Here is a 12,960-nt window from a genome sequence, read left to right as displayed (position 1 = left end):
GAACACATCACAATTAAATCCCCTTTTTTTACTCCCCATCCACTTTCCTGATTATGCAGTCTTTCTCTCTCTATGAGGCCTTCCTATCCACAAATATTCTTGCTCAAGTCTCTCTGCAAAACAATACAAAACAAAAACCTTCCTAGGCTCTTTTTTATAACCTCTCCAGTTACAGCCTACTGTTTTGTGCTAGTCTCAGCCTATCGATAACCAGTGTAGTGTCGGGACTGGCCTTTGTGGTTCTTATTATGATTGCAAGAATCCCTCAGCAATAACCATCAGGAAACTATGAAAGAGACAAGATTTATTACTTAGAGGTCTTGGAAATTACATGGCACACCTGGGGCCAGACAACAAGGTCACGGGTAGAGAGAGAGAGAGGCCAGGCCTAGGGTTCCACTTTTATTGGGGTCAAGGGTGGGGGCCTAGGGTTTTGTGGGCTCACTCTTTATTGGTGAATTTAGAACATAAGAGTGGGAATTTAAAGTGTGGGAAGAAAAAAAACCAAGAGGACCAAATGGTCAGCTATCAAAATTAACCGATATCTCTAAAACAAAGGAGCCCAGGGTGGGGGGTAATTTATCTAGTGTGGCTGGCAATATGTTTATTCAAGATGGCGTCTTTGAAGTGGATGCCTGGGCAATCAAAGCTTGTATCAGGCACTAGCATTACATAAAACAAGAAAAATCAACTGTCAGGGCTTACACTACACCTATCCTTCCTATTTCATTTCATAGCCAGATTTCTGTAATATTCACTGTTTATGCCTCCTCATTTCCTACTCACTCTTCAACTTACTTCATTCTGGCTTCTGTCTGCTCCACTCTATTGAAACTCACCAGTGTCACTGAAGACCTTCATGATGCTGAAGTCAATGGCTATTTTCCAGTCTTCATCTTACTTGACTTCTCAGCAGCAACCTTCAGTCAGTCATTTCCTCTTCCTCAAAACCATGCCTTACTTTGATTCCTGTGACATCACACTAACTTGGATTTCCTCCTGGCTCTCTGGCTACTTCTCAGTCTGTTTTGTGGGCTCATCTTCCTCACATAAGTCTTTCTCTAGGTTCTGTCCTTCTCACTTGGCATACTGGTTTCATATACTTCCATGGCCTCAACTACCATCTGTACACTGATGGTTCCCAAATCTATCACCATATTTCAGATTGCTCTTCCCATTTCCAGATCTCTTTCTGTCTACTGGACATGTAGGTTTGAATATTCCATGAGTATTTCAAACTGAACATGTCAAAATCTGAACCCATGGTGTGTGCACTCCTTAATCTATCATTGCATCTGTGTTTCCTATCTCAGCACATGGCAGATGGATAGGTAGGTAGTTACTGAAAGTGACAACTGATATAAGTTATTGAATCCCATCTCTTTCTCTTCCTACATCAAAATGGTCACTGCTTACTGTCAATTCTATTCCCCAAGTATCTCTCAAAATCTATCCTTTCTTTGCCCTCCCAATGGACAATCCCTTCTATCAGGCTGTCATCACCTGTCACAAAGAATTCTAAATTATACCTAACGACCAGACTTGCATCTCATCATATTTGAATTATCTCTTCGTAAGTCTGTGTTACGAACTAGACTGAGTGCTCTTAGATGGCAAAAAAATGATCTTCTGCACATTTACACTTTAGAACCTTGCACAGTAGGTACTCAAATCATGTTTAGTTGAATGGATGAGTAGAAGAATGCATGAATGAAGCTCACTCTGTATTTTTCTCAAATTATATATATAATAATATAATAATAATAATACATATTATTACATACAATACAATGTATTGTATTACATTACAATAATATATATTATTGTTATTATTATATATATAATATGTTATGCTGTTAGCAACCTGCAAGCAAGGGCAGCATTTTAAAAATTTTATCCTTAACACACAGAATGACCTCAATAATTTCTCAAGGACTGATGAATAATCTCAGCATTCAAAACATCTTTTTTAAGAGAAATACATCGCCCCTTAAAAAAAAACTGTTAGTTCAAATAAATATATATTTAAAGAAACCAAGTACATTTTGGCTATTTGTCTACTTTGAGGGTATGGAAACAGCCAGTTTGAAAGAAAAAAATGACTAGTCAATTCCATCAAAGAGCCTGAGGGTTTTTTGTTTGTTTTATAGTGTTTTAGCAAAATATCCTAATTTGATCAAATCAACCAGTTATGTCAGTACTGTCTGGAGAGAGTAAAATAGAATTTTGTTAGATTTCTAGTTCTTTTTAAATTTTTTCCCAATACTTCTGAAGTTTGCCTTGCATGTAATCAATGCATTATGAAGAATTTTTCAGTAAAAAATCATTCAAATCTTAATTTTTGAATTTTATGATAACCTAGAGAATAGTGGATTTAACTCCCCTTTTGCACTTTCTATGCAGAAAACGTTTGGCAAATGTTAATGAAAAATGCTGAAGGATAGTAAACTGCTTGTAGAAACAAATGCTTCCAAGGACATTAGCAAAATCAACCTGAAGACAAACAATGAGTCAGTTACAAATTACCTTTATCTATTAATTAAAATCAAGCGCATTAAACGTTCTATTAGACTATGCTTTACTGATTATTATTTAAATTTAGGGCAATAAAGTTTATACAAATAAAATAAATTCTAAATACTGAAGACATTTCAGCAATTCAGACTGGCCATCTCTCTAACAAGTCTGACTTAACAATGCTTTACAGTGTCTGAAGGAAGGTACTTTTGAGGAAATAATGTGTTCTTTATTGATTTTGTACACTACAAGTCTTTATCTGCAGAGCACTTGGGCCCCATATATATGTGTGTGTGTGTGTGTGTGTGTGTGTATACACTTACCTTTATTGAAATACTCAGACATTTCTACTTAATCTATTTCCAATTCAGTCTACACCATTTATACCAAAGGACCAATCTTGGACTGTGATTCCTTTGGTTCATGGTATTATTTTTATTAGTGAGTAGTAGTTCATTTGCATAAAAGTTCTCATTTTCTTCAGATCACTTGCAAATATATCCTTCTCTCTTAGTTAGACAAAAGAGACAAAGAATGTGTCCTGGGCAGTTAGAGTATGTGGTTATCCCAAAATGAGGTGACATTCTTGTACTTCAGAGGACTCTTTCTCTATAGTTAGACTTCCATTCTAGTAGGTTCAGTCCTGTCTGTATTTGCACATGGATTCACATGAAAATCATTATTGGAGACCAACAATATGGAGTTGTTTTGCATATTGCCTACAAGTCACATCAACTCAGTCCATGGACAGTAGAAGACTTTCTGCCGGTATTTGCTATCCAATTTGATCTTGGGAGATGTCTGGCACATTGAACATGACATTTATTTAAACGTTAGATTTATAGTATGCTTTTCTGACACAAAGCTCAAGGAACCAAGTAAGTGGCATGATTGGCCACCATACCACTGGTCTCAGTCTAATCATGATGACACATTCCCCAAAGCTATCAAATTGGAATTCCTGACTTTGCAGCTAAGGGTGTTCACGCTGAAAAGTCTACGAATTTTAAAGGGGCTCAGTTCCAAAAACTGATCAGCATAAGACAACTTGACAAAACAGAAACATTGAAAGGCTAGAACTCTTGTGTTTTGTTACTGCTTGGCTTAGCTTCTTGGTCGTTGTGTATTTTGCTCAGATAAGCGTGTCTAGAAAGAGGTTACTCTCCAAAGGAAAGCAATCTCGTGTGGACCCCAACAAAAACAAGCCATGGTAAAGTGAATTATATGCTAGGGCATATAAACTTACAATAAGTCACATAAATGATAAGGTGATACACTTGAGAGGCAATGAGGAACCTCTGATAAAATCTTCTTGGGGACAACAAGACAGTCAAGAGTAGGAAAGGGATGAATTACATAATGAAATCTCTGATTACACGTTAAGAGATGTGCTGCAGAATTTTCAGCTACTGTACAGTTATGAAGTCATAGACTATATGCCGTGTGGTCTAAATTCTCATGATTTGGGTAGAGAAAATGTTCTGCAAAATAAGCTAAAATCTACCAACATAACTGTAGTTTAAAATACACTTGTGGAGCTTCCCTGGTGGCGCAGTGGTTAAGAATCCGCCTGCCAATGCAGGGGACACAGGTTCGAGCCCTGGTCCGGGAAGATCCCACATGCCTCGGAGCAACTAAGCCCGTGCACCACAACTACTGAGCCTGTGCTCTAGAGCTCGCGAGCCACAACTACTGAGCCCGCGCGCCTAGAGCCCATGCTCCACAACAAGAGAAGCCACTGCAATGAGAAGCCCACGCACCGCAAGGAAGAGTAGCCCCCGCTCACCACGACCAGAGAAAGCCTACACACAGCAACAAAGACCCAACGCAGCCAAAAATAAAAATAAATAATAAATTTATTTTAAAAAATGCATGCTGCTTTATGGAGTAAAATTCAGTAACAAATGTGCCTTTTTGGAAAGTTTCTAGAACATCAACTGATTCAGAAATCACATATCTCTTAAAACCAAAAACCTCAAAGACAGAAGGATAAAAATACATCCACCAGGACCGTTCTGAAATGATAAGTAGGTTAAGGGGGGAAAGATGTGGCAGGACCATCACTGGACTATGTTTCATCTATTATTTTCTCCAGGGTTCATCTTTGTTTACTAAACATTTGGAAAATCCTATTGCTGCAAATATTTCTCTTACCCAGATATCATAGTTTCTAAGATGCCATCACCAATGCTGTATTATTTCTAATTAATCTCCTTATAAATATCTGTGGTACAAGTAACAAGCAACTAGTTTAATGTGGAGTCATACTGAGGTGTATTCAAAGCTTGGCGTTTGACGTTGGCCACGTTACTTAATCTCCCTGAAATTGGTTTGCTCATCAGTAGAGTGGAGGTAATAGCCTGACAGCCACATTTAAGTATGAGAATCACACGAGATAATCCCTGTAAAGGGTGTAACAGTTTCTGGCACTCCCCACCTTCCTTTTTATACTATTTCATTTTAATAGGAGGTGCATCTGAAAGAAATTCTATGCTTATGTGTATCTCCATCTACATAACTGCATTTTTCCTTCATACAGCGAATGCTTGTGACACAAAGTTCACCACCTGTGACATAGCACAGGTGGCCTTCAACAACAGTTTGTCAATTTTGTTAAGACTGCAGCCCCTGGAGTCAGATCACTAGGGTTTCAAGCCTATGACTTACTCGCTGTGTGATCTGTATAAGGGAGTCTTGCCCAGCCTCACTCTCTTCATTTGCAGCGTTAGGCTAATAACGGCCCCTCCGTCATTGGCTTGTTAAGAGGCTTAAATGAAATTCTGTATGTAAAGTACTTAACACACTTTCTGCCACGTAGCTCTCAGTCTGTGGCAGATTGTAATGTAATGATTACTATTATTAAGTTTATTATTACTTGATACTCATGTGCAGTACTATAATAGGTGGGTATATAAAAAGAGTGAGAGCCTTTTTTTTTTTTTGTCATATATATCTGCACTGGGCGCTGGTCTAGGCACCAGGGATTTGGTGGAAGGCAAAAAAGACAAAATTCCTGCCTTAAAAAAGCTTGTGTTTACCAACTGAAGAACATCTTCACTGTGGATCACTTCAGTAGGAGAGCCCTAAAACAGTTGACAATCAAAATGCAGTGCAGTGAACGCAATGTCAAGCCAGAGCACGGAGAGGAGGAAAACTAAGGGAAGTGAGGAAAAGTTTCCTGGTGGGGGTCATATCTATGCGGAACCTTGTAGGATTTATTTACTGATTTAACAAGTTCTTACATGATGCCAGCTACATGCCAAGGGAATTGCTCTAAGCCCTTTACAGATTAGTCATTAGCCTTTTAATTTAAGTAATTTACTTCTAATAACTCTATGAGGTGGGAAGAGTGAAGCACATATGGCTTAAGCAACTTGTCCAAAGTCACGAAATTGGAAAGTGGTTCCGTAGTTCATGCTCTGAACTGCAACGTACTCTGCTGTTTCTCCCTCGGGCTATGCTTTTTATAAGGCATGTTGGGTGAGCTGAGGTGCAAGGGAATAGAATTTAGGAGGAGCAGTCAGTAGTCCACAAAAAGCTTGGAGACTGTTGCCCTTAGCAAAGCAATGAAAAGGAACCAGAAGGAAGATCAGAAAAGAAAATGGAGAGTGATTATGAAGATTCTAGAAAGCCAGGAAGGGGATTTTGGAATTTCCTATCGTTTATGCCCAGTTGGCACTCAGAGTTGCATGATTATACAATATAATGCATTGTTGTTATGATGGAACGTATGTTTTACAAGTTCTAATATAGAGATCAAAGGACATAATTATGTTGATTGAGGATATACGTTGCATGTTTAGTCCTGGAATATAAATACTTAGATGCCCTCTCATGGCTCTTATAGTTACTTTGTTTGAAAATTTAATCATGATTATCTGTACTTAAGTTATTACCCCTTTTGTAAGTAACCATGCATGATGTTCTTGTTAGGAATGCCTAGCATTTTAAGATAAAGTGGGATTGCCAAAACGTAATCCAAACGATCGAAATAGAACTACAAGTCCAGGAAAAAAACGAATTCTATTTTCTTTTTTTCCATGAGCAATTTTATGTTTCCCCCATATATGCCAAGGGCCTAGAGTAAGTTCTCACTAAATATTCCTTGAATGACTGGAATTTCTTTTTCATGAAGGCACTAGAGAAGCACACTTAGGACTGTCAATAATGTCTAAAAATAGGTTTGTAACTAAAGGGCCATCAATACCTACTTAATAAAATACAAGCTACTTTTGTTATAAAAGAAATAAATGATCATGGAAAACTAAGCAAATTGCCTTAAGATGTATAAAAGAAAATAAGAAGTTCACTTCCTTCCCCTCTTAAGGTGCTAATCCTAGTGCCAGAAATAACTGCTAAGTTTTTTGCCTATCTGTCTGGAAATAATGTATACAGATAGAAAGTTGGGCTTTTTCATATCTATGTGAAAAAGTATCATACTACACATACTGTTTTGTAACTTTCCTTTTCATTTCACAATATATGTTAGGCATCTTTCTTATACATTTCACTGACTATTATAAATAGCTACCTAGTATTGTATTGCAGATGTACTGTTGCAGATAACCAAGAAGGTATTTAAAATTTTGTCATTTTCCCCTTGTAACATGGGTGCTGCAACAGACTTAGTTCTACATATGTACTTTATCACATATGCAAAGTTATCTATATACTAAAGACCTAAAGGACAAATCGCTAAGTCAGAAGTTATAATACACTTAAAATTTTAATAATGGCAACTCGTTCTTCAAAATATTTCCCCCCAATTTATGATTCTATCAACAGTGTATGAGTGCTTGCTTCTCCTCACCCTTACAACTGTGTCCCCTCAAACCACTTTTTATCTTGTTTAGTCTGATAGTTTAATAATAGTATTTTGTCATTTTATTTTGTGTTGCTTATCTGTGAGCACATACATGTTTTAACATTTGTTAAATTCTTTTTATATGAACTGTTTCACACCCCCTACTTTTGTCTATATTTTTATCAGCTTGATTTTCTCTTTCTTATTTATTCATTTATATATTTCAATATTAAGAAAATCAGTGTCTTATCTGGCCCGGATGTTAGAAATCTTTCTTTCCAAATGTGTCATTTTTATTTAGACTGTTATAATATCTTTGTCATGCAGAAATTTAAAAAATTTTTATAATAAAATAACCCTTTTTTTCCTTTTTTCAGTTATTTTCAGTTATGGATTTTTTTTTTCATGTTAGAAAGATCTTCGCTCCAAGTATGCACAAAAATTTCCCCATGTTTTTATCTGGTCTATTCATGCACATTTCCCTTTAAATATTTGATCTATCTGTTCTACACTTCAGGGTAAAGAGGGAAGTATGAAACAAGATTTACAATTATATTTAAAAAACAGCTAGCCAGCTGCCCTAATATCATTTATTTTTCCCCCTTAGTTGAGATATAATTGAAATATAACATTTCGTAAGTTTAAGGTGTACCAACAATATGATGATTTGACACACGTATACATTGCGAAATGATTACGATCTACTTTCTTAGCAACTTTCAAGTATACAGTACAGTATTGTTAACTATCATCACCATGCTGTATACTAGGGTCCCAGAACTTATTCCTCCTATATCTGGAAATTTGTACCCTTTGACCACCTTTACCTATTTCCCTCACCCTCCAGGTCCTCACATCTATCAGTCTGTTTCTATGAGTTCAGCTTTTTTTATTTTTATTTTTTTGATTCCACGTATAAATGAGATCATACCGTTTTTATCTTTTTCTATCTGACTTATTTCACTTAGCAGAATGCCTCAAGGTTCATCTATGTTATCATAAATGGCAAGATTTCCTTCTTTTTAAAGGCTGAGTAATATATTCCATTGTATATATATTGAATAATCTATTTTCCCCATTACCGGAGATGCTACTTTATCACAAACTAAATTCTAGAAGCGTTTGGATCTGGCTGGACTCTCTATTATGTTCATCAGTCAGTTTAAGTCCCAGAATCAAACAGCTTTAATTACTGTTGCTTTTTGCAATGTAGTAGCATACAGCAATCCTAGTTCCCCTACTTGATGTTTCTTTTTCAGAGGATCCCTTGCTGTTCTCGTGTTTATTTATCCAGATGAACTTCAGAATCATTATGTCAAGTTATAGCTAAAGTCATGTTAATGTTTGGAGTAGAATTGCCTGTAATCTATTGATTAATTTAAACAGAATCAATATATTTTGAATATTGAATCTCACTCTCCAACAACTTGGTATAGATTTCTACTTATTTAAAGCTGGTTTTAAGTCCCTCAGAAAATTTTTTAAGTTTCTAGTTGATAGAAGTGCTGTGCATTTCTTATGATATTTGTACCTAGATGTTTTTGTAATTTTATTTTTAAACATTGTATATATTTAAGGTGTACAACATGACGATTTGAAATACATATACATAGTGAAATGATTACTACAGTTAAGCTAATTAACATCTATCTCATCTACTCACAGAATTACCATTTTTTGTGTGTAATGAGAGCACCTGAAATCTACTCTATTAGCAAATTTTCAGTTTTCAATGCAGTGTTATTAACTATAGTCATCACGTTGTGCATTAGATCTCTAGGCTTAGTCATCTTACATAACTGTGACTTTATACCCTTTTACCAACATCTCCACATTTCCCCCCACCTCCCCACCCCTGGTAACCACCATTCTACTCTCTGCTTCTATGCATTCAACATAGATTTTTAAGATTCCACATAAAAGTGAGATCATGGAGTTTTTTTCCTTTCTGTGTCTAGCTTATTTCACTTAGCATGATATCTGGCAGGTTCATCCGTGTTGCTTCAAATGGCAGGACGTCTTTCTTTTCTAAGACTGAATAATATGCCTAGATGTTATAAATCATATGACTATTGATGACTGAGATTTCTCTTTCATTTTATTTTATATCTGGTTAGCTTTTATATACAGAAAAGCTATTGATTAATATTGATGATTTTGTAATCAGATACCTCAATGAATTCTCTTATTTTTTCGAATGGGGTTTCAATTTTTCTTCTTGGGTTTCCTCAGATGGATAATCATATTTTGTTTGCAAATATGAATAATTCTGTCACTTCTTTCCTTTCCTTTCATTTATGTAGTTGCATCAGCTAATACCTACAGAAATGTATGTTACCATGGTATTCTTGGCTTTACCTTGTTCATCATCAAGTGGTTGTTTTTCTTTTCATTTTATTTACTTTCTTGTTGTTTTGGTACTTAGGAGGGATTGCTTCTACTATTTACAGTTATGAAATTCTAGGTTTATTTCTGTTTATTGTTTTTTTTCCTTTTGGTAATATTGAAAATTTATATATTTTTTAATCCTTCTGTTTAACTTCCTAAATTTACATAGTATATTTAACATCTACTTATTGACTTACCAAGTTGGATGATAACTCTTGGTTTCTCTCCATGGATAAGGAAGATATTCATGTACTTAAATTTCCTCCCAATCCCCTCCTCCCTCACACCTCCACATTTTTGTCAGCTCCATTACAATTTTTACATTGTCAGTGTTTATAACCTTTATATTCTGTTTTATAATTATAATTCTTACATTTTTTCATTTTAAATTACAAATATTAATGGAATCAGTACTCGATCCCAGCCCTATCATACCACGATGGCTTCTGCATTTTATGGTTCTTTACTGTTTGGGTTGACTGGATCTTAGTGTTACATACATTTTTGCAAAAGGGGCTCAGGAGAGATATTGTCCTGGAAGAAGAGTTTCATCTATATATGTTGTGGTTCAGGATTTTTTTTTTTTTTACCACTTCCTAGTTTCATTAAAGATGGAGGTTTCTCTGATGCAACTGACAAGGGCTTAATTTCCAAAATACACAAACAGCTCATACAACTCAACAACAACAAAAAACAAATACCCCAATTGAAAAATGGGCAGAAGACCTAAATAGACATTTCTCCAAAGAAGACACACAGATGGCCAAAAGGCACATGAAAACATGCTCAACCTCACTAATTATTAGAGAAATGCAGATCAAAACTACAATGAGATACCACCTCACACTGGTCAGGATGGTTATCATGAAAAAGTCTATAAATAACAAATGCTGGAGAGCATGTGGAGAAAAGGGAACCCTCCTACACTGTTGGTGGGAATGTAAGTTGGTTCAGCCACTATGGAAAACAGTATGGAGGTTCCTCAAAAAACTAAAAATAGAGTTGCCATATGATCCAGCAACCCCACTCCTGGGCCTGTATCCAGATGAACCTATAATTCAAAAAAATGCATACACCCCTATGTTCATAGCAGCACTATTCACAATAGCCAAGACATGGAAACAACCTAAATGTCCATCAACAACTGAATGGATAAAAAAGATGTGGTACATATATACAATGGAATACTACTCAGCCATAAAAAGAATGAAATAATGCCATTTACAACAACATGGTTGGACCTAGAGATTATCATACTAAATAAGTCAGAGAAAGACAAATACCATATGATATCACTTATATGTGGAATCTAAAAAATTGATACAAATGAATTTATCTATGAAACAGACTCACAGACATAGAGAACAGATTTGTGGTTGCCAAAGGGGACAGGGGGGTGGTGGGGAAAGGCTGGATTGGGAGTTTGGGATTAGCAGATGCAAACTAGTATATATAGAATGGATAAACAAGGTCCTACCATATAGCACAAGGAACTATATTCAATATCTTGTGATAAGCCATAATGGAAAAGAATATGAAAAAGAATACATATATATATATATATATATTTATAACTGAGTCACTTTGCTATATAGCAGAAATTAATACAACATTGTAAATCAACTATATTTTAATAAAATAAATTTTTAAAAAAGATGGAGTTTTCTCCTTCTCTTAATCTTTCTACTATTTTGTGGAGGATTTTACTGAAGGAAATAGAGCAGAAATGTTATTAATCTGTCACCCCCTATCGAAAATCTCCTGAATTACTGCTTCATAATGAACCGCTTACTCCATAAAGTGGTAAGTTCAAGAATCTGAGAGTCCTAGATCTGTCACTTTCTAGCTGTGGCACTTGGGGATATTACTTAATCTCTCTGAACCTCAATTTCCTTATTTGTAATATGGGGATGATAAAAGAGTGACCACATTTACAGTTTTCCTAAGAAAGTCCCATGTTATACGTATTGTCTGAGCTTAAATATTAATAGCTACCATTTTACTTCCCAAAGTGTTTTAGTATGGAAAATAAATTGAATGGGCATTCTAATTATCATGGTGCTTACCTCACAGTGTTGCTGTGATAATTAAATGAAACACCATTTGGTGTTTAGCATAGCACCTGGCACATAATTTATTGAATAAATATTAGTCTCTCTACTTTATCAGGATTCTTATCCAGGCTCTATATTTGAAAATAAATGTACAATGTCCCTCCAAGAGGAGCAATCTCCAATCTGGCTGCCCAATAGCAGAAATGTCCTTACTCTTGTCAGCTTGGAGAGTCCCCATCATGGTGTGCTCTGAGCCCTACCTCTCTGGCTGCTTCAGGTTCCCAGGATCACACCAGCTGCTGTACCCCGGCAGGAGGGATCCATAGAAATGCTCTCTAATAACCATCATGGTCTCTTCATATACCTTTCCACTGACTAGCAAACCCTGATTATGCAAATTTTGCTTTTGTACAGAAGTGAAAAGTATATTTTGGTTTCAAAATCTGAGTACACAAGAAGAGTTCAGGAAAGTTCAATGAGGGCATGAAGTAGAAATGTATGGACATTTACCTTTCCCTAGATAAACAGTGAAGTGTAAGTCATCCAAATAATAAGAAACTATTTGAAACTATTTATCACTCCAATTTGTGAATATGTGACTGAGAAGAGGTTAGAAGTGGCAGGAGTTGGTCAAGCATCAAGGACCTCGTTTCTATTTATTATGCTCATTTATCTATATAAACCTCCTGGTGAAAATGGAAATTATTTTCCCTGAGAACTGTGATGACTTTACTATTGTTAAATGATTTGCATAGTCTTTTGAATATGTTAGCATAAGGGAAGGATTGAGTTATATGGTACATTTGCCTCCAGGCAGAATATTGCTTGTTAGCTAGTAGATATAAAGAAAACCAAATGGGCAAATGGAAAAATAGACAAAAGACTTCTCTGTCCTTTCTTGTTTCTAGATTTTCAAAATGTACAATCTTATTTATTTTAAAGATATCTCAATAATATCATTAGAAGTAAATATAAGTGTATATACATATGCATATGTCATGAAAATGAACATACACAATTTGCATACTAGTGCTTATTGCATAACTGCTTTCTGCCTTGCTCCTACTTACCATTTCTGCATATGCTTAGCTCTGCTTCACTTACTTCATGAATACCTAAATAGAATTAAGATGCTCAAAAAATGGACAAAATATTGAAAGAACTTTTGCTCTCAACTATCTTTTTCCCCAATTAATG

The sequence above is a fragment of the Balaenoptera acutorostrata genome, chromosome X (assembly GCF_949987535.1).
Source record: "Balaenoptera acutorostrata chromosome X, mBalAcu1.1, whole genome shotgun sequence".
NCBI classification, from domain to species: domain Eukaryota; kingdom Metazoa; phylum Chordata; class Mammalia; order Artiodactyla; family Balaenopteridae; genus Balaenoptera; species Balaenoptera acutorostrata.
This window is presented reverse-complemented; position numbering follows the sequence as displayed.